This window comes from Aythya ferina, assembly GCF_964211825.1.
Source record: "Aythya ferina genome assembly, chromosome: 10".
Taxonomy (NCBI): Eukaryota; Metazoa; Chordata; class Aves; order Anseriformes; family Anatidae; genus Aythya; species Aythya ferina.
In genome coordinates this window covers 3,118,236-3,145,499 of record NC_140306.1, presented here as the reverse complement: position 1 = coordinate 3,145,499, position 27,264 = coordinate 3,118,236, and the positions used below count along the sequence as shown (strand labels likewise).

The following is a 27,264-nucleotide window of genomic DNA, read 5'->3' as shown; positions in this document are numbered from 1 at the left end:
TAACTATTGAAAATCATCTTGAAATCTTGTATCACATTAGACTATAGGAGAGTAATTATGTAAGTAATGGTTGATAAGATTTATTGTTTCTGTTTTTGTGCTACCTAGTGGTTCCAGTGATCACTGAGTCTTATCTGTTTAGTACTATATAAACCACTTAGCTGGCTTTAGAAAGCTTGTAATCTAAGGACATAAGAAAAGCAAAGAAAGAGAGGAAATAGAGGTGCAGAGAAGTGCCTCATTCCAAGGTCACAAACCAGATTTAGGATTAGAATCAGACTCAGCTCATTTTTCTGTTCCATGGGGTATGTTACTTGTTATTCAAATATGGAAAACACTGTCCTTTTCTAGTTAAATAGAGGACAAAGAGAATAAGATCAGACAAATTCAGTGATGTAGAGAAAAAGAAAAAAAAAAAAAAAAGAAAACAAAGGAAATGGACTGATAAAGATGCCATTTTTAGATGAAGTCAACATCTGACATACCATTGTTCAACTTACACGTTTCTCTTTCCCTCCAGATGCAGTAAGGTGGGGAGAATGATTCAGGTGTGAAACTGCAAATTGACCATGCACTGATGAAGAAGCAGCTGCATGTACTGGTTAGAATATATTTATTTATTTATTGTCTTTATTCTGAATGGTAATAGTTAAATTCATTATAACCACTTTAGACCTATTTGATATCTTTTGTATCTTTAATATGCTTTCCATAATAGCATAAAGGTTTACATATATTTATGCATGTATTTATCTATGGAACAATTCCTTATAATTTGAATTGCTTGAAGTATACAGGTATACTTTCAAAGTCTGAAAGCTCTGTGACTTCAGATGGGACTTATTTGTCTTTTACTCTTTATAAGTTAAGTATACAGTCAATAATTACACATGTAGCTGAACACTAGGATAGGTTTTATCCTGTAGTAGCATCTTATTGCTAAAGACTTTATGATTTGATATTAACAAAACAAGCAAACAAACAAACAAGAATCTGTAATCTATTTCATTTTTCAACCTGACAGAAAAAGTGGTGCAGTCATTCTACCCTGATTATTTCCAAGCATGTCTTCCAACCTGCTTTCCTGTAGCTGGTGATGTTGGCTTTTGGGGCAGGAGTGTGATAGTGCATTGCCCTGGGTACCTGAGGGGCTTGGTGCAAAGCCCCAGACCTTGCCTTCGGTTAAAGCAGGCCTGGGGCATGTTGAGAAGGAACAGAGAAAGAGCAGGGTCTTTGTGGTGCATTCATCGGTGGAGTGGAAGGAAGCCTTGGAGCCTCAGGGTACTTGTGCATGTGGCTTCTCTTGGGTAGCTTCCTACCAGGGATTTCAGTGACTATGGACCCGTCCTGCAGCGAGATGTGCTTGGAGGAAATAAGCACGCTGGCAAGGGGGTTCTGTCTATTTATTTATTTAATCCTATTTTCTAAACAATTATAATTTTGTGTTCTGTTTCTTGTTTGTGGCTGATGAGCAGGGAGTCTGTGCTACATGGAGCTTAAATATGTGTTTCTCATTAATTTTTATTAATGAGAGCTCTAAGAGTAAAGCTCTGTTGTGAATTATGTATCCCTTAACTTTTTTTTTTTTTTTTTTTTTTTTTTGAGATACTGTTTGTTGTTTTTGTTTCCCTGTATTCTGATCCCTGTCTTTTGCTATTGCAGAGGGCAGGGCTGAGAACATCCTTCCTACATATCTGTTGCTGAATGTCATCTTGCACGCTTTTGTGGTCTGTAAAATTCATAATGACAAAGTTGGTGATAAAATGTAGTCAGTGTAAATATTGCTTTAACTTATTTTTTTTAGTAAAACATTTTTTGTTCTTTTATTATATGGCTGAAAAAATTTATTATTTTTTTTTACATCCAGTGATGGTTTCAAGTAGAGAATAATTTTCTGATTTCTGATGTACCTCAACTAATTAAGCAGTAGGTTTCAGATGCTGTTTACATCTAGATCTCTATAAAACATGATTATGTTTTGATTCCTGTCCTTTTAGGAGCAGCTCTGAACAGCTCACTTTCTTTGTCATTCTACAAGTTAGCTTAGAAACTTTCTTTCATGACTAGCCATCTGGAAAGGTCACCCTATGAAGGCTGCCCCTATTTTTGTAGGTATGCATGAGCAAAGAGAATAAAGGTTTACTTTTTTTTTTGTTTGATTTGGTTTGGTTTTGTTTCCTCTGGGGTGGACACACAATGTTATTGTTTCTTCTTACTCCCCAAAACACATGCATTTTACTAAAACAAACAAACCCCAACAACAACAACAAAATAAATCCACAAAACCCCACCCACCAAATGTCAGCAAAACCAAGCAAACAAGCAAAACTCTCCTCCGGTCTCCTCCCTGAGGCTGCTGCATGGGCTGGGCTTTGCCATTTCAAAGGAGAAATACTGGAAGTGTAGGCGTAACATTCTGAGTGCAAACTTGAGCAGATTTTTATATCTGCCCTTCTCTCTTAGCAGAAAAGGTCATGGAGTAATGCAGCCTTTATAACCAGCTGTGTGCTTGGCTCTCCATGCGTCAGAGCCGTGGATGCTTGGGAAATGTGCTGTTCCCCTTCCTGAGGCTGACAGCTCTCTGCACACCCCCTTCCCTGCCTGAAGTGCCCTCTCCTTCCCAGCTCAGCACCGTGACCCCCTCGCCTGCCCTGACCAGAATCTGAACCCAAACCCATTCAGACAGGGTTTGGAGTTAAGTTAATGTATGCCCTCCATCTGCCCTGCAAAGAAGTGTGTGTACACAAGACCTTTTTATTTCAACACATCTCTTTCTCAGCTAAGGGAATTGTCATTAAGATTTCATTGCATTTAACTGATTGATAAATTTAATTTTAAGCCTTCCTATATTTAGAGTTTGTAAGTCTTAACTTGTAAAAGTTATTTGTCAACCTGAAAGTTAGTACTCCTTTGCATTTAAAATGCAGGGCATGACACATGAAGCTGCATTTATAAATAGGATACACCTTTGTGTCATTTTCGACTTGCTTAAAAGCCAATGTCTGGTGAAGGAAGCTCCCATCCTAAGGAGAAGAAAGGGATCATTAAAAACATTAGCTGCCATAGAAGAAATTGAGCTACAGTGCTCTACAAAAAGATTATAATAACTGTAATAATAAATGGATTAATAATACATTACAGGAGAATTCCTCCAGTCAGATTGTCACACGTTTATCTCTGAAAATTGACTTTGGTGAGGTGTGTCACAGGAGCTAATGACCTTAACTGATGGATTCAGGAGCTCGCCACACTCCCAAATCTACTTGAGTGCAGATCTCTGTACTCTTCATAGTCTTCTAGACAGACATGGGATAAGTAAAGACATTTGAGGTGGCAAGCTGGGAGGTACCTCTGAGCTGAAACAAGGGAATCTCCAGCTTCATCCTTAAATAATTGGAGTAGGTCCAACCCTGACTGCGTACAAGGGAAAATTCAGGTTGCTGGTGCAGCACCACCCCACAACACTGGTTGGGACACACTCGGCTCAGGTGACAGGGGTCCAGGAATACCTGCTGCCTCCATCATATGGAGAGCTTCCCTGACATTGAAGCTTTTGGGTAAAGCTCACTTTTGTATGTGTCAAGAGCAAATTCTCTCTCCCAGACCTGCAGATAAGCTATCCCAAAAGTGATGCTCTGTAGTATGATGGAGCTGTTCCTGTGCTCCATGGGAAGGTTTGAGTGGAAGCATAGCCTTCCCATACAAGGAGAGCTTGGGGATTTCCACTGCCTGCCTTGCACTAGGGCTGGGTTTGTAATGGCTGCTAGGCACCTGTGCTGTGCTGGGGAAAAATTGCATTAAGGGAATTGATTACACAGTCATTGTAAGCCCATGCTGGTTGTAAACGGCATCTTTAGGCACCTAGTCACCTTTAAAATTAATCCATTAGTCACTTCTGAGATGTCAAACACCCCTCCTAAGCCTGGGGACTACTGAAGATGGAGGTTACGTGAGTTTGTGGTTGGTAATTTGTAGAATAATTTGGGCTGGAAGGTACCTGAGGGAGTTGTCTGGATGCCTCAGTTCAAAAAGGGATCAGTGGGTTCCAAGTACAGATTATGGGCAAAATCTGTCTTTTTACTGTATATCACACTGAATGATGCTTCTGGATGTCCCTGTTTACACCTACAAGCAAGTACTTGTAGATATTCTGGGCACTTAGTTTGCACGTGCAAACTTTGTCTATGGAAGGTATAAAATCAAAATTCATCTTAAGATGACTCTAAAAAGCAAAAATCTCTCTCAGCACAAAAAAGGCAGTCATAAGGACATCAATTGCTTTCTTATCAGTGCTTTGTATCATGTTAATACTATAGCCAATAGTAAATTGCATAAACATTGAGGGATTGTACTGGATCAAAGGGAATGATACTAGGGCTCTTATACCAGAAGATTTTGAGTTTGCATTTGAAGTCACACAATATGTGGTTTGCTTTATTTCCTGGCTGATGTGAGGGGAGCTGAACAGTTGCTCTATTTGGCACAGGGTTTGCTCTCTTTCCCGATGTATTGCCTTACTTTGGTGCATTGGTTTATTAGATACATACTGGGAAAAAAAAAGAGTAAGGTATCAAATAAAGGTAATGCATTAGTGCACCAACTTGTTATGGCACCAGCAAACAACCAGACTGCTGCCTGTGTATCATGTGGTCATGCAGGGAGCTGAAAGCCCGGTTTGGTTTTTCAAGTCTCCAAGCAATAAAAGACACAGTTGGCAGCACTGAAAATGTTGAATTTTGGAACAGAGCAAACAGGTACCTGCTAGGAAGCTGCTAAAATAGTGATGGCCTGGGGCTGGCAGCATACAACAAGGGGAATACAGCTCTACCTGCCAAATGGGTTCTGTGCCTCCATGCTATTTCTGTCTTGACTGCTGTCAGGCAGGAGAAAGAGCTAAATGCTATGGCTATTCTTACATTTTTTAGAAATGAGACTAGGTTCATTAGCACTCTCATCAAATGGCTTTCAGTTGCTATCAGTCTGACTTGTATTTGAATTGATGACCTTGAGATGAAAGGCTTTTTATTCTATTACCAATCTCCTGAGCCATCAAGTCTTTAATATGCCGTGTAAAATCAGCTTTCAGATGGTATTTCTTTTATATAATATTGCCATTTATTATTAACAATGTTTGATTTTGTGTGCTACTAGCTCTAATTGTGCATAATGCTAGTTTTGTTATTCCTATTATTTCAAATATATCTACTATATTACTATATTCACGTAGACATAGAGAAAACAGATTGGTAAGAGACTGTGATTAAGCTTTATATAAAGTTGAGCTAATAAAATTACATAAAAATACAAAGGTAGAATAAATTCAGCATCAGCAAAGTTAATGTATTAGTTCAGTAAATTGAAATATAAAACTCAGTTTTGATGTTGAAATAAGCTTTCCTGCAAAGTACCATATGGGACAACCAAATGCACAGTAAATTAAGAAAAATGAATAAGAATATGCAACACAAACTATTGCAATGAATGAAGTATATTACATACTACCCTCTTCCTAAAGATAGAACGTGATAAGAAACCAGTGTATACAGGGGCACAAAGCAGAAGTGTAATGAGGTAGCTTCTCCTATTTTAGTTTTATTTGAATATGATTCTTGGGAAAACGTAAAACTGGCAGCACTGGGATAAAAGGCACCTTTGTGGATGGAGTTATTACAAACTCTGAAGTATGACAGCTAAATGTACATATTTGTCCTGACTTGCAAGTATGTAATAAGAATTTTAAAGATAATATGAGGCTGGTGATGTCCTGAGCAGTAGTACTCAGTTGTGGTGCCAAATGAAATGATACTTTCACTGTTATTTTGCTCCAGAGGAGATAATGCAGATATTGTTTCTTGTGTGGTGTTGACACCAAAAGTGTTAGAATGCAAGTCTGACCCAGGATCTCGAGGGTCATGAACTGAACTTGCTGCGTCACACCACAGAGCTAACTTCCAGGAGAGATGTTCTGGAGTCCTTTCAAGAGGCTTCCAGTGATGGGGTCCCAAGAGCCTCCTTGGAGATAACGTATTCAAATGATTAACTGTCTGTATAGCTCAGAAAGCTTTCATTCTGTCTGTCCTTAATTTTTCTTACTGTGAATTAATTCAGTCACCCGTTCATGAAGTATGAATAATTGTGGTTTTCTTAATTAAAATCTGTTGTATATTGGAAGATAACTGTTATATCTACTTGGACTTTATTTTTTATAGACTAAGCAAATACCCTCCTTCCTAGGTCATGCTTTCTGAATCTCATATGAATAATTACTTTCCATGTCCTGTGGTTAACATCTGTTAATATTTCCCAAAACACCACTTGTCTCTCTGGCAGCAGACTTACATTGCTGACTCATGTTTAGGTTTTATCCTTCCTAACCTCTATGTTCTCTTCCTTACAAAGCACATCTTAAAGTTTATATTTGATTATTTCCAAAAGAAACTGGACTTTGTGTACCTTTATACTTAATTGTGTTCATGATCTTGGATGCTTTTCCTCCATTGTTGAGATCATTTGGCATGCCTGTGCTGTCCTCCTGAGTGCTTACAGCTTCTCCACACTTGGTATCTTTGTGTTACCAAAGTCACTCATGAATAACTGGGTCAAGCACAGCCCCTGTAGAGATGCACTGGTGTTTTCTCTCAATTTGGAAGTGAGCAGTGGAAAACTCTTCTATGAGTGTGTTTATTGTTAGTTTAAATATAATAATAATAAAGTTAGTTCTGCCTTACTGTGGTACAATATTTTTGTCTAATCAAAATGTATCTAACTCTTTTATGATAGAGTAGTTATCCTTTTATTTAAAAAAAAAAAAAAAAAGAAAAAAAAGAAAAAGAAAAAAAGGTGGGGTTTGGAAATTGGATTGACCTGATTAGTTCTTCACAAAATATATAGAGAGGGAAACATGATTGTGGAGGACCAAGTCCTTAGGTCTGGAAAAGGCAAACATAAGGGCCAAATTCTCTTGTAGATAGGAAGGGAGGCCAAAAACTGCTAAGGATAAATGAGGATGGACATTGGAAAGAGACTTCTTGATGACAATCCAGCCAGCCCAGCCCGAGGGTGCTGGGGCAGGGCAGGAGCAGCCCTCACTTGGCACTTCCCAGAGCAGCAGAGCCATGGTGGGATCTGCCAGGAGGCTTCTGCAAGTCCTTCCCAGCCCTCTGCTCTGAGTAGATAATAAAAGCTTGGTTTGGGCCAACATTTAAAAGCCAAAATTGTTCCAAAGCAAGTTCTTAAAAAGCATGCTCTGTTTTGTAAGGGATGTGGAATGTGTATAATACTGAAGCTTTGCTACAGCATACATGGATACAATAAGTTAATGCATTATTTGTACAATTAGGTATAGACCTAGAGCATAGCACAATGCAGTTCTCTGAGGCTTCTGTCCATCATATTAGAACTGTATAATAGTAGACACTGGAATAATAAATAGTAAATATAATAAATGGTTTTAAAAAGATGGGATAAATTATGCATAATGAGATTATCTCCTGAAAAAGTACAGCCTATTTTTTGTTTGCTTTTTAGAGTTCTGTTTCTAAGCCCTGCTACCATAGACTTCAGTATTCATAATTTTCCTTCTGCTAAGAGGAGTAGTCACCATTTCTGCAAAGCCACACTCCAGTTAGCTGTTTCTGAGGCAGGTCTGATAACTGGCTGCCTCCAGTTCTGTACTATGGAATAAAGGAAAACATTTGGAAAAAATACCAATATCCACCATGAAATGAAATGAAAAATTATTTTTCTGAAAGTGACAAGGTGTTAAATTCCTTTTCTAAGTTAATTCTTTGACAGACTAGTGTAAGTAAGCAATAGAGAATGGAAAGTGATTAAAAATGTAAGAATTAACAGTAAAGAGCAGAAAAAGAATTGTTATATATACAGATTTGCATCCTGTAACATAAAGAGGATTAAAGAATAAACTTACCTCTGGCATTTATTTTAGAAAAAGTCCTGGGGACAGGTGACACAAATAACTCTAATGTGCCAACACCCCAAAGGGGTCAATGGGACAAACCCAAAGAGCTATTGTAGGAAAAAAATCTGTACTTGCTTTTTTTTTTTTTTTTTTTTTTTTTTTTTTTTTTTTTTTATTATGTTCCCACTCAAACTATTCAGGTAAAATGATAAAATTAAATTGATGATGATCCATCTGGGAAATGGCATGATATTTTTCTCTAAATATGGTTTGTGGAGAAATTTTAAAAAGCCAAATGATTGCATAGAGAGTTATAGTCTGTGAACCATATTGTTATTGCTATTGCCAGTACTTTGTCTTCAGATGGCAGGAACTCTTTCAGCCTGTAAAGAATGAGAAATTGCTTTGTTCTCTGACAGTCTGAAAACTGCTTCTGACACCCGTCTCCAGCCTTGATTTGATTAACAGAAGTGATGATTTTCCCCAAAAGAACAAGGCCACACAGGGATTGCCCAAGGAGGAGCGGGCAGAGGTGATGCCCGTGGGTTCCCTCCTCGGCAGCTCGAGCCGCAGCAGCACGTCAGCTCGTGTTAGGCTCAGCCCTTGGTTCCTCTTCTGAAATCTCATGTGCTTTACAGAGTGTTTGTGTCTCCTGCGTGTGACAACTGCTTAAGGTAGCAATGGAGAAGTGTTTGCAGAGGTCAGATGAATGGACTGCTGCTTGCTTCTCAGTCATCAGTGTTGTGCACTGAGGATGCTCAACATGTGTCCATATGACTGCTGATCTACGTGCCACCTGTGCATGCCAAGGAGACTCACAAAATTACACCTTAGCTGACCAAATAAGCAACAAGTTAAAGATTTCAGTCTTGAAAATAGTTGCGATTGCACTTCTAAAATCTGATGATGTGTAACAGAATGACTTGTAGGCCTGAATCTGTCTTGATAGAAACGTGACGGATTACTTAGGGATTTTCTTTAAATGCTGCTGTGCTATTGAGATAGCTCCTCAAAACCCATCCTGTCATGCTAGTTCAAAAATTGTTGCAGTAGAAGTTATTCTTATGTATCTATAAGATAGATTGTTGTTCTGCTGTGCTGACAGCTGGTTCTCAGTAATCCATTTATTTGGCTGCACCGTCTTTCTTGGCTGCACAGAGGCAGGATTGCCAAGTGGGCAGACATCTCAAGATACCCTGCTTTGTGTGTTTTTTCAGTGTTACCTTTGGGGGGGTAGGGTGGTGTGTGTGTGTGTGTTCATTTCCTTCTAAGTACTTCCCGTCCAAGCTTAGTGTTTTATATTCCACCAGAAAATCCCTGATCATGTCTGAGCATGGCAGAAGGGAACCTTTACTACTACATGATGAACCTTTTTCCCTTTATTGTAGTTGCTGTTTTGTCCTCACAGACAGGGCTAGAGGTAAGTAGAATGTTCCAGCTACCTAGTACCTGAAATAATTTGGGTGAAATGTATTATTATTAGCATGCAGAAAGGGCAAAGCCAATTGCCACATGAGTTCATTACAAGGGAATTATTCCCTTATATATGTTTACCAAGAGTCAGGCCGAAGTGAGCTGGCTCATTAAATCCAAGAACTTGGATACTGTTATCCCTCCTCCAGATTTAATAGGCATGCTTTTTCTGATGGGCTGCATTTCTGTAATGTGCTGTGTGGCATGCGCAGACACCTGACAGATGCTCGGCATCTTCTTGCATCCGATGAGGGTCGCAGCTTTGACAAATGCCGAAGAAGGGCTGTCAGGGATGCTGCCCCGGGGGATTTTGCACGTACCCAGAGCTTGGGAGAGGCTGCTGTGAAATAAACACTTGTTGTGGGCTGGCTGCAAGCAGCTTGCGTCGGCTGGAGGTCATGGCGGTTCCTGCCGGCACACCAGAGCTCTGTCTGCGAGCACGGGGCAAGAGGACAGCCGCTAATAAGGGACCCTGCGTTGTGTCAGCAATGTGCTGTGCTGAAGAACAAAGGCATACTGTCTATGCTCATAATCTGTCATTTGAAAATTAATGAACAAATGGCAGGCTACAGATGGGATGGCTATGAAACCCCTTGTAGCAGGCGAGAGCTGCTTTCCCACCGAGCACTTTCTGCTTAATGATTTGGTTTCATATTTGAGAAAGTCTTTGTTGCTGTGTGCTGGTTCTGAGCAAACTACTTGTTGGGGGGCATAAACTTTCTGGAGGATGTTTCATGCTTACAGTAAATACTTACTCTTCTTAGGTCCTTCGAATATGGTATCACGAAATCATTCAAATTAATTATGCAAAAGCTGTTTTTGATCATCTGTTGATCTGTTATGTCCCTGCATTGTTGGTTTATATTTTTATTTTTTTTCAGTAACCAGCTTTGGTTTACCTTTTCACAATTCATATTTATGTAAAAAGGTGATGATCCCCATACAGCTCAAAATTACAGGGAGAGTAATCCTCTTCAGGTAAATGAAAATCAAGCCATTCTAACAAAACAAGGTACTCTGTAAGCTCTGATCCCAAAAGCCTGTCTTGGTTTCCTACTGCATTGCCTGTTGCTCATCATGGAACAGCGCTCAGGCAATTTCTGTCTTCTCCAATGGGCAGGAGATAATGCTGGGTTAGTCACAGCCTAGATCATATACAGGCTTGCCAGTGAATATATTGGGATTTTCCATTCAGCTGCTCTCAAACAGCCTTTATGGTGTCCTTTTTCTCAGTGGAGGTGCTAGTTTGAGATTTTTCTTTTGAAACTTCCACATTCATCAGTGATTGGGGGGTTTGGATAGATGGGACAGACTGCAAAAGTGTAAAAACCTCATTTTCTCAAAAAGCTGTCCTAGAAAATGGCATTTTTTCCTTGGCCAAGAGAGAAAAAAAAAGTTCTCATCAAACCAATCTATTTCAACATTATAACCTTTAGCCCCAAATGCGGGATTTTTTGCCAAAACCTTGCTCATTACAGAGGATTTTCATTTCTCTCTGATGGGTTTATGCTAAAGTGTTATCAGCGGGTGAATTCCTGGGCTTGGGTGCGCACAGTCGGGCTGGCAGTGAGGATGGAGCCTGGGGTAATGCATCCCCAGGGAACGTGTGCAGGGAAGCAGGGCCTTCATCCCAGTTGCCTGTCAGGGGGCTGTGATAAGCACGGGAAGAATGACATCAAGAAAGCATTTGCAAAACTTTCTGTTTGTTGCTTACTTTGCAACTGAGAATAGCTGAAACCAGCCCTTGGTGCCACTCATTATTAAATGCTTTCCTTAGCAAACGGGCTTGAATGCAAACATCGTCTTTCGTCTCCCTCTAAACTGCTAATGCTTTTGACATATTTTTTGAAGTTCCCATTTAAAGCTGTAGTATTTGGACTCCCTGTAGTTTTCTGGCAGTGTCCAGACCTGGAATTTTATTTTTCCTTCTTGTATGAAGTATTAAAAACCAGTGAGAAAAGGTTGCTTAGTGTAAGGATTAACTTGAGCTACAGTTTCTCTTCACTCCATTTTCTGTTCAGAGTCATTCTCACACTTCCAGAACAAGTGACCTGTCATTTCAGAGTGCTGTGTCTGATGGAAAGTGCTGCACTGGATCCCCCAGGAGTCAACAGCTGCCGTCTCAGTACTGCTGGTGGGAGGGGGCGATGGTGCTGTGAGGGAGCAAATCAGAGCAGCTCTGTCACTTGAAGAGAAATATTTTGGGAATATTATCATGTTTCTGTGGAAAATGAGAAGTAGAATATAATATTTTGGTTAAAAGGTTACAGGAATTATATAGTGGTTTACTGGTGTATAGTTTTGTAGTGGTATATCAGGTTATTTGGCCAGCTGTCCCAGTTTGAAGCTGATTCTGCTAGAAGCCCTCCTGGAAAGTGAGTGCAGATATATGATGCTGGTAGCTGTGAAAAACAGACAAGGTTAAAGCTTGAGATTACTGTGACAATCAAAGGCAGAAATAAGCTGAGTTTGGGAATACATTTTCCGTTACATATTTATATATAATTCACTCAGCTGTAATGGAGGATGGAATTTAAAATATTTCTTGCTCTATTTCAAATGACTTTTACAAGTTCATTGAATAGTAGGCAGGAGGACAAACTCAAGTGTCCTAAAGATCAGGCTTTGCAAGTACCACATATAGGAAGATATAGTACTGAAAGTTTTCCCACTAACAAATGTGGCTCTGCTGGCACATGATCCATATTTCCATCTCTAGGATGCATCACCCTGAAAATTGCAAAACTAAGTATTAAGAAATAAGCCTTGAAAATATGCCAGCTAAGTTCCTTAAAAGGATCTGAGACGGGGTGACTCACTACTCAAATGGCCATTCATTGCATCTGCAGAGCATTTCAGGTTAAATTCTCTGAAATAGCAATGATTTCTTGTAGAAGTTCCGTGTTGCAGAGCCATTGCTGCCGCAGCAGCCCAGGGTTAAGAAGGTCCTGGCACAGCGGGTAGCAGGGAGGTGACAGCAGCCTTGCTACCACCAGCCTGAGCAGCGAGGAGGAGGAGGAACACAGAGGCTTCCCATATTAAGGTCTGAAATTTCTGAGTTGATTTAAAAGCTGAACTGAAGTGGGCTTTGGGTGCTAATCAACCGGTTGGCCACCTGGGTCACCATGAAGGAGCATACCTGGAATATTGTCTTCTGTTCCCAGTGTGCCACTTGCAGTGAGTGAGGCAGGGCTTGGGAAGCACAGGGATGTGGGAGACCATATTTGTGAAATATTTGTGATCTGTGGATGCATGAAATGTAGTAACTATTTAGTGCCAAGATCTGTCTTTCCATATTATTTTGATCTCTTTGCTGTTTTGTGTCATATAGCATTGTTTACTGCACATTTTGGCAATGAGATCAGAATAATTTTTTCTATCAAGTCTGTATTTTTCAATTTCTTTCTCAGATCATTTTTTTTTTTTCCCTCTCTCCAATAAAGCTACTTTTCCAGTCTCTCACTGCTGTTTCCCTGCCAGTGGTGGACTGAGTGTTTCAGTTTTGAAGACCCTAAATTCAGGCACTCTGTAGGAACCTACCTTCCAGAAAACACTAACTACATCTGCTGAAAAGCAGATCTTTTTAAGCATTCATCTGACTTGGGAATACAACCACTTGCAGCCCTGAGCAGCCTCAGCTGGCACAGCTGGGTGAAGCCAGGAGGAATGTGCCAGCATGCCTAACGAGCTCGTGCTCGGTGGCTGTGGTCCGTGCCAGGCTGTGAGTGGCAGCCTGTTTGCCTCCCTGCCTCCTTCTGAGTGCAACCAGCTTCTTTCTGTCTTTTTCAATAAGCAGAGGGAGCTGCACATCAAGGCAGCATCTTTCATGGTTGTTTTGCATAGCTTCTGATCCACATTTGAGGAACCTTTACTGATTTTTTTTGTTGTTATTTGGTTGGGTGTACTGATATATTCAATTATTCATTTTTCTTCTTTGAACCTTCATAGGGGAGGAAGAAAGAAAGAATAGTTGTCTTCTTTCAGATTTTGCATATACTGTGTTACAGTCTCTTGCAGTTCCTTATGGAAGGGGGATCCAAACTCAGCTGAAGTTAACGTGAATCTTTCTGCTAACTTTCATGTTACCTTTGTGGTCATGCTATGTTTGGCTCAAAATGTGTGTTTGGGTAGAAGAAATGCTGTGGCTTATTTGACAGTATGTATAGTGACCTTATTTGCCATGAGTTGGGGGGGGGGATGGAAATATTCCATTTACAGCCACAGAATCAATTCTCTCTGTAGGCATTGATTACTTTTGTTTCTGACAAGTTGACTTGTATTCTCATCTGTCTCCCATCCTCAAGTCCAGGTCCTTAAGTTGAGCATGTCTCTATGTTCCACAGGTGTGTGTTTTGCAGTGGTAAACCAATATTTTCCTTTACAAAATACAAGCAGAGTAATTTTGCCTCGGGTAAATTCTTTCTCTGGGAAAACCCATTCAGGAATGCTTCAGGGCTTGTATCTCAAGATAAAACAGAAATCTGTCTTGCTTGTAAGATGTGAGTCAATTTTCATGTCTACAACAGCTGAAAGAAAATTAGCAGAGAAAAAAAAAAAAGTGTACAGGATTAAAATGTACCAAACATAGTAGAACCTTCAGAATATGTACACATGGTAGACTCTACACTTTTTGATAGCTTTTGATGTGATTTTCTGTCTCTTGTGAAGTGCACTGTGCAGCTCTCATGGACCCATCCCGATCCCTTCCCTGTTTGTGTCAGATTTCTTCCTTGTCCTTTGTGAAAGGACAGGATGATGGCACGACTGTCTTTCTAGCTCTTGGGTCTGAAGGTGACACTGCCAAATGGTGTCAGGTAATCTACGGACACAGAGAGGGGTGCTGCCCCAAGGGTTTCCCTGGGGTGGTGTAGGACTCCCACATGTCTGGGTCAGGGCTCTAAATTGTGGGAATAAGGCTCCATTGGCTGTCTTTAGAAGGGAAAGAGACAGTTATGATGGTGAATTTCCTTATTCTATGGTAAATGTGCATTTCTGAGGTTTGATAGAGACAATTTAAAAAAGAGTTAAAAAAAAAAATATATATCTTTTAAAATGTCAGGCAGGGAGTTTGATTGAGTTGCAAATACACACCTGAACTTTTAATTAGTTTACTATCTTGTTTAGACAGCTGTGTTTTTTGTCACTATAATGTGTGAATGAGCTTTGGTCTTCCTTATTCCTGAAAGCCAGAGGTCTGGCATGCTGCAGCTCTCCAGCCCAAGCAGGCACCTGTGGCACTGTTGGGCCAAGGTAGGGGCGCATCAGCAGCAGAGCCTGAGACCAGCATATAATTACCTTGTGTTTCTTTATGAATCCTCTTTTAGGCAGGGGAATTGCATAACTTAATTAATGTGAGTAATACTAATTATTTTGGATCTGACATTGCACAAGTGATGATGAATAATGCGGATACCGCTGTGGCACTAAAAGCAGTAGTTGAGGATCTTTTTGCCTTTTCCCCTCATCATCCATCTTGAAGTATTGTGACATTGGGTGACATAGATAAACCTGAATTCTGTAATTAAGTCTTATTTTAATGATCCTGGAAAATATTCAATTTTGCATGTTCTTTTGGTATAAATGTGGCTTAATGAGTCTTTCAGCTTTCCTATCTGCTTACTGCACTGCTGACATTTCTCCATTCAGATAACAAGATGCAGGAGGATAAAACTATCTTTAAAATGCTCCACAATGTCATACGTAGGTTTTCATATTAATGCAGATATTTTCGTGCCTTTAGGTCAATGGTTTATTGACATTTATCTGTGGAAGTCCATGTCAGGTCTCTTGAAAAGCAAATATCCCTAAAGAGAAGTGAGGATTTCAGTGGCTAAATTAGATTTTTATTTTTATTTTTTTTTCTGAAAGAATTCACCTTATGTTCTATGAACATTGATTGTAATTAGGATGTTTTTTTTTTTGTGTGTGGTTTTTTTTTTTTTTTTTTTGTTTGTTTGTTTTTTTGCATGTCTACTTGTAGAAAGCAAATTTTAAGACTTCTTGCACTGGCTTCTACATTTGCAAAAAATTAAAAAAAATAATATATAATGAAAACAGTGAAAACACAGATGTCAGCCCCCTCACCATAAATTGTGCACAGATTCAATTAAATGTGTGCTTCTACAGGAAAAGCTCATTCTTTCCTCATTCTCTCATGCTCTCCTCATTCCTTCTCCATGATGCATGCACTTCTGGGAGCGATGCCCCACATTTCCTGTGGAAATGTCTGGCCCCATCCTCTTGACGCTCTCCCTTCAGATGTTTATATACATTCATAGTCATAGAATCATGGATAAGATTCCCTCTCTGTTTTCTCCAAGCTAACCAGGCTCAGGCCTCTCAGCCTCTCCTTGCGTGACAGATCACCCTCATCTTCTAAGGGTGATCCACATTGCAGTACAACCCAAGATGCTATTTCCAGAAAATAAGCAAATGCAAGACATATTTATTTGCTTTGTGACTGGAACTCAAAGGTTTTCAAATGAGAAAGAAAGTGCTCTTCAATTTCCTCAGTAGAAACAGTTATAAAGAGAAGAAATAGGTTGAAAGAATTGACTTTATTTTCTAGCCTACGGCCAAGCAAACCAATCACGTATAGAAGTATCAGATGTATTCTGTGTACAGAATGGTGGAAAAATCTGGTCTGAAGCACAAGTTAACACTATCACATGATAATTTTTAGGTATGTAATTACAATCATGCTGCATTTAGTAAGTGTGAATACTTACATTCCAGAGATTTGTTGTCAAATTGGACATGGGGCTTAATTTAGATTAAATGCAGAAACTTAGTGTCTGAAAATTGCTCTGTATTTTGTGCCTCATAGGCATAAAGTGCAGATAAAAAAAGTAAGATGGAGAGGAAATAAATACTCTATTTGTAGAGACAATGATACATTTATTTTTCTTTTCTAATTTACCATAAAGGTGCATGCATGATAATGGAAACAAATCAGCTTGGTACAAATCCATGGCAAAACAGAGGTGTACTGCATATATGAAAAAGGAAGATTAAGCACCCTAACTAGGGCCCTGTGGTAGCTTTTTTTTTTTTTTTGGAATTGATTATTGTGAGACTGAGTTTAAATAATAAGCATGAAATGTTGGTTAGGCTTCTGATATATTGTGAACTATATCTAAGCAAAAAAAAAAGCTTATTTTTTAGCATTAAGGGATGAAATTGAACCAGATTTAGAAGAAACACTTCAGACTATTTTGTGCAATTGGCAAAAACAAATATTGACTCCATAGTAAGGTATTGCAAATAAATTAATTTATTAAGGATTATTAACTGGTTTAGTCTGTAGAAAATCCAGTGTAAAAAGCTTTAACTCTTTCCCTGGTCCTCCTTGATGCTTTTATCTTTGGCCCTAGCAGCAGTCATGTCTATCTCCTGCACCAAACACTCATGCTTTCCAGGGCCGTCTTTGGCCAAATTGGTCCATAATCTTCAATGAAGTGTTCTCCAGAGGGTTTTATTACTAAATGCTCTTGGTAAGTAATAGCATATGCAAAGTAGATCTGTACGCGTATGTCGTATCTTGTAGTAAATGGCTGAAGTATGGCAGGAAAGTGCACCTCAGGAAAACTTCTGTTAGCTGAAACCAAGTTACTGAAATTCTCATAATCAGAAACTTGGATTTGTCCCATAGGCTTGCCTATCATATTCTGCACTTACAAGCATTTGTTTGAGTGCAGAAGAAGTGCTGGTTGGTGGATGCAGCTGGTACCATCTGAAATGCAGACCGATGCTTGGCACAGTGCTCGCCTCAAATCTCAGCTGCCAGCTCCTGCCAGCCCTTACTCAGGAGAGCAGTTGTTTAGGTTCAGCAATTTTGCTGGTGCACCATATATGTCATTAGGAATAGCTAGGCTGCTTTCTTTTTTCATTAAGGGTGACAAAGTAAAACATGAATACATTTTCTTTTTTAATATGAACTGAAGTTAAATGTTCATTATTTCTTATGAATTTAATGTGAGCAAGCTCTTAATATGATGTCAGTCAAAGTCTTCTCTCTGATCCCTACTTGTCCCATTTTAATTCATGAGTGCAAAAGTCATCCAAGTGTTGCTTCTGGCCCATTTAATTCCCTTGTGGCTTCTCGTTGTGCAACATGTCATCATGTGTCCTGGTGGGTGGCATATACATTGCATCAGAGCATTATCTGACTTCTGGTGTGCACTGGTTTTCAACAAACCTCTTTCTAAAGCTGGAGCAGCCCTCAGTAACTGCTTTTTCTGTGTGTTCTGTAGAAGGATGGTCATGTTGGATGGGGATGATAGGAGAAAGGCAGAGCATTGGACCACACGTGCACATGGTGTCCTGGAGGTGTCCCAGAGGCTTTTGGTGTATGGCACTCTGTTGGCCAGGAGGCAGAAAGGAGAATGTGATGTTTGTAATGTGACAATGGTAGATTGAAGAGCAAGGGACTAGTGAGGCCATGCTGTGGGTCTAAGGCAGCATAAAGCTGGTGTGGGTTTGTCTGTCCCCAGGGATGCTTAAACCTACTCACAGATGTCAGCCAGTGTGGTGGCAAGGCAAAGGACTGGAAGGAGGAGGAAAGAAAAGGATTGAGTCAAGTATTTTACATAAAAAATTGTATGTCAATGCTGAATTCTTGTGACATTTCCGCAAAACAGGAGCTGAATTGGTATGGCTGTGCAGTAAGTCTTGTTTGTGTCTTATTGCTACTCAGAATCCAGTCACAACAAAGCCATACTAGCTGACACTAAAACACCATAATTGTTGGGTTTGTAAGCCACTGTATGTCTGTGTAAGAATGGTGTTAGTTCTGCTGATGAAGATAAGCTAAGAAAGTGAAAATCAGTGTGGAAAACAAAGTGCTTATTAAGATGGGAAAAAGATACAAAGATTGATCCTATTTTTCATGAATAATCAATAATTAAGAATAAATACAATGGGAAAAGTTGGCTTGTAATTCAAGCTTCTTAATGTACCAGCTGCATCCTGTGAATCTGGAGTCTGAATTTTCAGCTGTTAGAGTATGAAGGCACCTGTACCCTGTACCTGCTAAAGCTACCAGTGAGTGCTCAGCACAGGCTCTGCACATAGGTCCTGGTCTCTGTCTGCCACCAGCCTAATCCCAGATGCTGAGGAAGCAGCAGCTGCTCTCCCAGTACTGCCCTTAATACCTTGAGATTCCTCATGGCCCTTTTAGGTCCATTTCCTGTGCATTACTGAATGCAGCGATCAGAAGATCCCGGTGAAATAAGTTTAATTTTAATAATCTAAATGCAGTTTGTGGCACCAGAGCTCTAATGACATGCATACTATGATGTTATGCTGTATGGCTTTATGCTGTATTGCATCTGGGCATATTCAAGTATGAAGTTCCTCACATACAGGTTAAAAAGAATTCTTTATTAGATGTACAATCTCTCTTGAAAGAAATTGCACATTTTACTTTCTGTGTGATTAAATATTTCGCTACAAAGAAAAGCAAACTGTTAAGTTTGTACAATGATACATCTGCAACACAGCAGACATTTGCCTTGTAAGAGATGATTGCTTTTCTCTGATGGCCTGGATTTTGTCCGTATGCAGTAGTATACCAAGTAATAAAATTAAGCTGTCACTACTGATAATAGCCTTGGAATGAAAGATATTTTCTTTTCATAGAAATGGACTTCCTCAGAAGTCTAGCTTCTGACACAGATGAGATACAAATGCTAATTTCTCACTGCTAGGTGTGTGTTTAATACCCTGAGCAGGGCCGTGGATGATTTCAGTGTGGTGAGAGAGCTGGAACAAAAATAGTCCTAGAGAGAAACTCCAGCACTTGATGAAAAAATAATACAATCAATTAATAGATAATCAAGTATTAATAATTCAAGTGAGCTGGGGGATGAAAGTTGTTAATAATTAAACACTATTCTGATGGATTAAAATTAATCATAGTATCACCTCTCTATCTGGAGGCATCCTAGTGATAAATCTGAGTCTACCTCCTGATAGAGCAGATTTCTGTAACCAACCTCAACGGCAGCAAGTGTGCAGTCAGTCAAGAGATGTGGGAAGTATTCCTGGGGGTTATCTACATTTTTGCAATTATTCAGGGAAAAGGCTTTAATATCTACAACAAAATGAATTCCACCAAAGGAATTGACTGTTACTACTATTATTATTATTTATTTTTTAATGCAAATTGCTTTGTTACTTCAGGAGTTACTTTGTGCAACAGAGCTGGGGGTGCCCTGTCCTGGGGGTGGCCAAGGGCAATGTCAAGGTGGCGAGATTGGAGGGTGAAGGTGCTACTTTGGGTGGGGGAGCTGAGCAAGAGGAGAGGCCCTGCGCATGTTTTACTAAGTGATGTTTGGTGATTACTCCAGCTTTACTTCTCTGCTGATCCTTCAGCACACCTCCATTTTAGATTATTTTTCTTGTAGTATTTAAGTCCCATAACTTGTATAAACAAACTCTTTGAAAAGCTGGAAGATTACAATTTTCTCATGAATTTTATTCATAGATCTCAAGTATGGAAATATGTTGTTTGAATTCCTTCCTTGACTGCATGTTTTGCTAAGAGCAATGCCTGTTACATTGCAGGAGGAAATCATCTGTTTCATTTTTCTGTCTTTCCCTTTCCAGCCCTCTGGCCTTTTCATATCATAGCTACAGTTGCAGATATTTTTGTTTTATTTGGAGATGCAAGCAAGCAGTCTCAAATCACCTGTGCATTGCAGGTCAGGATGGTTATTGCCCATCTGTAATGGCTAAAGTGAGAGGCCAGGGAGCTACAGGAAAGAGCTGAAAGTTTTTGGTTGTACTAAGCTGGGTGTGATGTTAGCTTCCTTGGTCTGAAGTGGCCTGAGTAGAAAATGACACATTTCTACATTCAGTAGAAAATGGCCAAATTACATGTAAGTGATATATAAATCACTTCGGAAAATGTAGCAGGTACAAAGTCACCAGAGGAAGAAGGGCACAAACTACTCAAGATAATTTTGAAATAATGAACAAATGGGAGGAAAGCATCTTTATTTTATAGTCTGGACTTTTACACACACATGAATTTTCCAGGTAATTCTAACCTCCTAGTTTCAAGCATTGGACATATTTCAGTTTCAAAAACAAGGAAGTTCTCCAGGTCCTTAGAAAAATAAACAAAACACCAAAACCTCTTTTCCTTGTCCCCTTTCCCAGTAACACCTGTCAGCTCTAAACGTAGTACTTTACGTGCAGCATGTGAGATTCCGATAGTTAATCCTGTATTCAGTGACTTCTGAAGAAAGGTCAAGATAAAAATTTGGACTCATGAGAGGACCCAGAGACTCACAGGCTTTTGTTTGCATTTAAATTCTTCTGCTTCTTGGTGCTTGTGTTTGATATCGTCTGGGTTTTCACTGTAGCTTGCCCCTGTAAGTGGTACGTTGTTTGCTACGGCTCACATTACAAGCGTGTATTGTTTGCTCTCTGCAAACACGCTGACCTCCAGGGCTCCAGCATCTGGAGTCAGGTCCGTCTTCACGTAAGGTGTGACTCATTGCCAGGCAGGGCACAGAAACTGAGAGAGAGCCAAGGAGGGGAGGAATTAACTGAAATCTCAGCAGATCTTTCCTGATGTAGTGGTATAAGGGACTGTTGTTCAAGCTGGTTTATTCTGAAACTGCAGATTTGCACACACATGAACACCAGAGAAAGATTTGCTAGAAAGAAATATATTAATTTTTCTTATATTTAATTTCTAATGAGTTTACACGCTAAGAGTATTAGTTGAATAGAATAAGATATCAAGATTTAGATGTATAATATGAGAAATTAGATTTAAATGGTAATTACATTAATGGAATACTTTAATTACTTGTATCATTTACTTGATCTTCTACATTAGATTTTGAAGCATCTCTAGATCAGCAAGCAGGTCCTTTTAGAAGACCTTGTTGAGATAATTAAAACAGGAGGCAGATTTATCACAGTCAGCATTACAAAAAGGAGAGGAACAAAGAACATTTCCTTCATGGATGAGGTGTGTGTTTCTCCTGCTTTTCAGACACTTACTTCTTGCCTGGGGAGCAGTTCCTGGCCCCCAAAGGCTGTTTTTGTACATGCTGCAAAATTCTCATATGCAGGTCTTTTTATCGATGGGTTTTGAAGATGAAACCTAGCTGGGGGATGCTGGGGAGCTGCAATTCACTCATGGCTCCATCAGCACACAAGAGGGTAGAAAACATGAGTGATTTTCCAAGTTCAGAGCTCTCGTTTACATGTAGAGGGGTTTTTATGTCTCAAATCAATACAGAATTACTCTGAGGAAAGCTTCTTGTTTGTTTGCCTGTATGTCTTTTTATTTTTATTATTTTTATTTATTTATTTATTTATTTATGTTGTTATTTTCACTGAAATGCACCTAATTCCCTCTAGTTTTACCAGAATTTCTGGCATCCCAGGGCTCTATTGGGGTAAGATGAGATCAGCTTCAACGCTCTGCTGGTGCTGCAGAGGGCTAATCACAGAAAGGTCTGGAGGACGTAAGAAGGTAAACTTGGACAGGATAAAAACTCAGCGTCCCTCTCCTGCACATCACTTTTCTAGGAAATTTTCCTTTGGTGAGGGATGTTGAAAGAAATGGTATGATTTCTGTGAGAGCATCTCAGCATGCTATGACCTGTGTATTGAGAGGTGCTTATGAGAGCTCTTCCAGCTCAAAGCAGCTGTCTGTCCTTGTCTTGGGTGTTGTCATTTGGCCCCAGAAAGGTAGCTGATTGCAAGAGGGTGGAGATGAGCAGCAGGGCCTGATAGTGCTCTTGCCTCACTGCTTTTGACACCTGAAATCAACTCTTTCTGGTGATAAGGAGTGAACTGAAGGAGTTCATTGATGTAACCTCAGTCTCTTTTACACATTCATGCATACATAACTACAGGTATCCATGCCTATCTACCTCCACGTGCGTGTTTGTTGTGATGGGGAGCTCCAGGAGCTTGCATGTCTGCAGAATGGCTTCAGATATTCCACCTGCCTGAAATCTTTGTAGCCTTACTAGGCTGTGTTTGCTCACAAAAATATCTCCTCCATGCCCCAGTTTCCTATCCCCACCCAGCAGGGGAAGAGCTCTGCGTGCTCTCTTAGGATCGTTTTTGAAAACAGTTATATGAAGAGGGGGTTGGGTGTTTGGGAATGAGGAATGTGGCCCATAAGGGAAGGGATAAGGAACTCTGGAAAGAAACCTTTATTGAATATTTTCCAGGTTTAGGCTTGTGTTCTTTATTTTCTTTCCTGAGCTCTTTTTAATTTTGTTTTGTTGGTCAGTGGGAATCGTGGCAAGTATTTCATTGAGGATGAACTGTGTAATGACAGTGATTAGCATTCACAAAGGGTAGCTCAGAGATGGCGAAAAAGACAGCTCGGCAAGTTTAATAAATGCTTTAATAAGTGGATCTGCTTCCTTGGTGCATGGGGAGAGTACACAAACCAAAAAGATAAAACCCAAAACCCACACTGGGATTTTCAAATTACCCCTAGAGATTGTGCAGAGATTACTTACGCTATTAATGTGAACAGAGCATCTGAATCCCTTAAAATCCTCCTCTCAATCATGTCCAGTGCCTGAAGAACTTGCTTTCCTGGAGGGAGCTGTTTCTGGAGAGAACTGGTAGCTGCTGCTCCTGTGTTGGGCTTCAAGGGCTCACAGGTTTCAGGTTCTCGAGTCCCAGGGCTTTATGTAGAGCTGAGTAAAGGGCTTAAACCCATGAGTGGAATAAGAATTAAGTAATGCTTCCTGCCCTCTGTGGAAGTCAAAGCTGCATGGGTGGATTGGATCTGATGTCTGATTTCCTGGGTCTGGCCCGCAATTGACATAGGTTTATTCAGAAGTCACCTCCAGTCTGTCTGTTCTGGTGTGTCACCCATCATGGCTCTTCTGTCTGCTGGGCATTGGTGCCCTTTTAGACAGGTTTATGCTATAGACCATGTTCCTATTATGACCAGTAGAATATGAAACAATGGGGGAAGCAGATGCATAATCTGTTTTTGTTTGTTTGTTTGTTTGTTTTTTTCTCCTTCGATGTGAAATTCCATTTCATTTTTACTCTTTTTCATTTTTCCTTTTTCTTTCTTTCTTCTTCAAGAACAGGTTTGTGTTTGCTTTCTTTTCTTTTTTTTTTTTTTTTTTTTTTTCCTTGTTACTGTAATGGGCTTTCTTGCTTCTGCAGCCATAAGAAATCATGGCTTGATGAGGTTGCTGTGATACAGTTAAAAGTTTAAATTAGAAACTCACAGTGAGAAAATCAGTGAGGCATGATTAGTTTAATTTTTTTAATATAGCAGTCGTATTTTCGTATTCATGTACAGGAATGTCATGTCAACTGCAGTAGGGTTTTTAATACATATTAATAGACTCGGTTACAATGTGGATTGTTTGTACACCTTTTGGCAGACGGCTGAGGTATTAGGTCTGCACAGTATAGATTAGTCACTTGCTAAAGAAAACAACACACGAGGTCAACTCTGTTTGGAGACAGAGTTCCAGTGCATCGGTCATTCAACCAACAAGGTTAGAATTGCAATCAAATTTGCCAGCAAAATAAAATAAAATTCCTATGTCAGATAGGAGCTCAGGTTGTTACAGGTTGTCCATCTCCCAGGTTTGATTCCACTGTTTTACTCAAGCCTGTCTAGATGTCAGACACCCCACTTGGTCACACACAAGGCTGTAAGCAGTCTGCCTTGAAATTTGTGATGGTTATGAATGGAGTTGATCCTGGACCATTTTCTCTGCTTTGTGCTGTTCAGAAAACAGAATTAACAGACGATTAATCTGTGAGTTCTTTAAATGCATTACACTTCCCAGTTAGTGTCAGAAAAATGATGCAGGTTTTGCAGGAAATCCCTTTAAGCAAACAGTGAAGGGTGCTCACCTCTGAGCTTTAATGCAGTGGCTGCCTGGGCAATTTGTTGCAGTGCTCAGATACCTCCTTGTACAGATTGTTTGTAATCCCTTTCGTAACCTTGGCATCACTGAAGTAGTCTAGAAAGAAATGTTTTAAAAATAAATATCCTGCATTTTCTTTATTTGAAATATTTTGAACCATCTTTGATCCTTAAGTTTTCAAGAGTAGAGACAGAGTAGAACTCTTAAGTTTTAAGAGTAGAGGCTTATTCTTTATCAAAATGATTTTTGGGGTGCTTAATGAGATTTGTGCCAGGCTAGTGACCTCAGTAACGTGTCTGCAGCAAGAACCTTGCTCCCGCTGACTGGGCACACCTCTGCCCAGCATGGAGGCTGTGTCCCTGTTCAGCTTATCCATGTAGCCTTTATGTGTGTCAAGACACCCATTTTGAATAAGGACTTAGTCACCTTTGTGTGGATCTAGTCCTAAAGAGTTGCTGTGTAGTGAAAGAAATGTGAAAACAATTTCTAGTGCAAATCATGAGAAGTGAGAACTGTGCCTCTTTCTGCAGGTTAGGATCATGTTTCTGTTAAGCAGAACTTCATTTTCTCAATGCAGAAGCACTTAACTCTGTAAACTGCCCTCTTGAAAAGAAAGTGGAAGAAAATCGTACTTAAATCTTCAAAGAGAAACGTGAGATAAGGTGGTAGCTAATATTAGTGTGTGATAACCGCCTGACGGGCTCGCACCGTGCTGACGTGCTGTGTCACTGCCATCGCAGATGGAGCAGAGCTCTTTGCTGGAGATGTAGCAATTGCAGATCAAGTGATATATAATTTACTGAACTGCTTGTTAATTCTGTGATGTTATGAAATCTCCTGGGCATGTAATTACTACAAGTGTTTGCTTGACTTTACTACATAGCTTGACATATACCGTAGAAGTTTGTACCTTGGAAAATTATGACCTAGATATAAAATGCAACTATTAGGGAGAAAAATATTACTGTTAAAGGAGAATGGACGAGACTAAAAGCACTTTAAAAATGCCTTCCATGGCTTGGAATTGCAAACATCCATCCCATCTCCCGCTGATTACACGCGTTATGGTAGCAATTGTTTCCCTGGCTGGCCTTTAATTTCCCACAGTACATTGCCATGCTGCGCTCCAGCCCGGCAGTCACAGTTCTACCAGAAAGACTGCAAGGGCTGCACGGAGGGAGCATGATTGACAGATATTTTAAGCCTTTTTGTGGTTCAGGATTAGTGGCACGTTGATGTGCAAGGGTAGCATGTAGGCTGCTGGGGCCTGCCTGCTGCGGGAAGCTCTGACTCCAGCAGGGAACTGGAAGGACTTTGGGATGCCGTTGGGGTCTTTCCTTCCCAGAGGTTCAGTGTCAGAGCCTGAGCTCTGCAGAGCCTGGAGCAAAGGTGGTGCCATCTTTGTGATGAAATTGAAATCATACTCCTGGTTATTTGTTGTGAAAGAGCTGCTGAGAGCCTTTCAAGTTAAGAAAGTTAGCCCCTGAGCAGGGATGAAACAATAGTGCAGGGTGTTTGAGCTGGATATTGCAGGGTGTATGCTGCACCTGCAGCTTTTGTACAGCATGCTGACCTGGCATGTTAAATAGGTGTTGGGTGAGCCCCAGCCTGCTTTGTGCTGGGACATCTTCGGCAGCACTGGTCCTGCCTGCACATCCCTTAGGTCTAGAAAGAGAGGAACCACACTGTGTGCCAGTCTGAGGTGTTCTGCAGTCCTGGGTGGTCCCTTTCAAGAAGGAGAAGTAGTGCTAGAGATAACAACTAGCTCCTGGATGGATCCTCCTGGCTGCATCCTGGTTGTAGCAGCCCTGGAGCTGGTTTTGCAGCCAGTGAGAGCTACCTCTGAAAGGCTGGGATGCCCAAACTTGTCCTGGATTATGCAGGTTTAAAGTCTTTGTGGAAAACGCTGGTTTCTGAGTGTGAAAGCAGCATTCCTTGTACCCAACAAGTTCGGTAAGCCAGCTTTGAACATTAGACAAGTTGAGAATGGAAACAACATTCACGCTAATAAAGTTACAAAATTGGAAATGGTGTTACAAAAGAAAGCAGAGAAAATTAGGAAACAGAAAGATGCCTTTTAAGTGGGGCTTGTTAGCAGCTGCAGAAGGCGTTACCTCTGAAGGAGGAACTTTTTTCTCATTCGTCTTGACTTTGGTACTTCCAGTCCGATGATTTTTTTTTAAATTATTATTATTTTATTTTTATTTTTAACTTTCTAACTTTCTGGCTACTACTAAATGTAAATGGCATTTTATAATAGCCCTCCCTGATATCTCTGCTGATTTGGAGGACCTGTTTGTGGTGTTTGCATTTACTTGCCTGGTGCCCAGAAGGGTGCTAAGGAACTGGGCTTTACTGGAGAATGAATCAGAGGAAAACAACGATTTCAGACATTGCCCTTTTATGTTTCTCTCAGGAAACAGGCTGAATTGCAGACATTTGGTAACATTTTACAAATCATATAAATCATTTTAATAAATCCTCACCATCCACTTGCTGTCCAAGAAAGGTTTTCCTGCCAGCAGGTAACAGAAGTTGGCTCTAACCTTAACCTTGCTTTGCTTTACTAATTGCTTCCACTAACTGGAAAGTCTGGGAAAGAGATGTGGTGCACAAGTGGAATTTGATGCGTTTCCCATAGACACAGATCAATTTATTTATTTATTTGGTGGGTTGGTTGGTTTTGCCAGTTAAGATGAAGCCAGTCAGGAGCCTCTCTCCTGACCTCAAAGGATACAGCCTGGTGCAGTTCAGCATCCTCTGCAGCAAGTGCTACCAAACAACTTGTACAATATTGTATTTCACAATGTTTCTCGTTTTATATTTATTTATGTGAATATAGATGAGATTTTCTTGCTGCCATTAGTCTTTCTTTTTGAAATAATTCCCCACTGTGTCTCTCCACTTGAAGAGATCAAGCGGGTTTGAAATCCTGCGCTGAAGGAGCATTTGCTGCTGTGCCTCAGTGAGCTGCTTTCCTCTCCC

The 27,264-nt window shown here is 40.1% G+C and overlaps 1 protein-coding gene across 11 annotated transcripts in view; it reads left to right on the top strand.

Annotated features, from left to right (window-relative positions):
* The window catches only part of CHL1 (cell adhesion molecule L1 like), a 153,579-nt gene that overhangs the window by 31,486 nt on the left and 94,829 nt on the right, over nucleotides 1–27,264 (top strand). For 6 of the 11 annotated variants that reach the window (XM_084531343.1, XM_084531347.1, XM_084531353.1 and 3 more), the window contains exon 2: nucleotides 521–601. The exons of 2 other annotated variants lie outside the window; for them this stretch is intronic. The gene's annotated coding sequence lies outside the window, so the exon portion shown is untranslated. Of the gene's footprint in view, nucleotides 1–520; nucleotides 602–12,305; nucleotides 12,435–18,036; nucleotides 18,055–27,264 lie in introns of those variants that run through there. 3 more of the 11 variants (XM_084531349.1, XM_084531351.1, XM_084531352.1) reach the window with 3 other exon arrangements.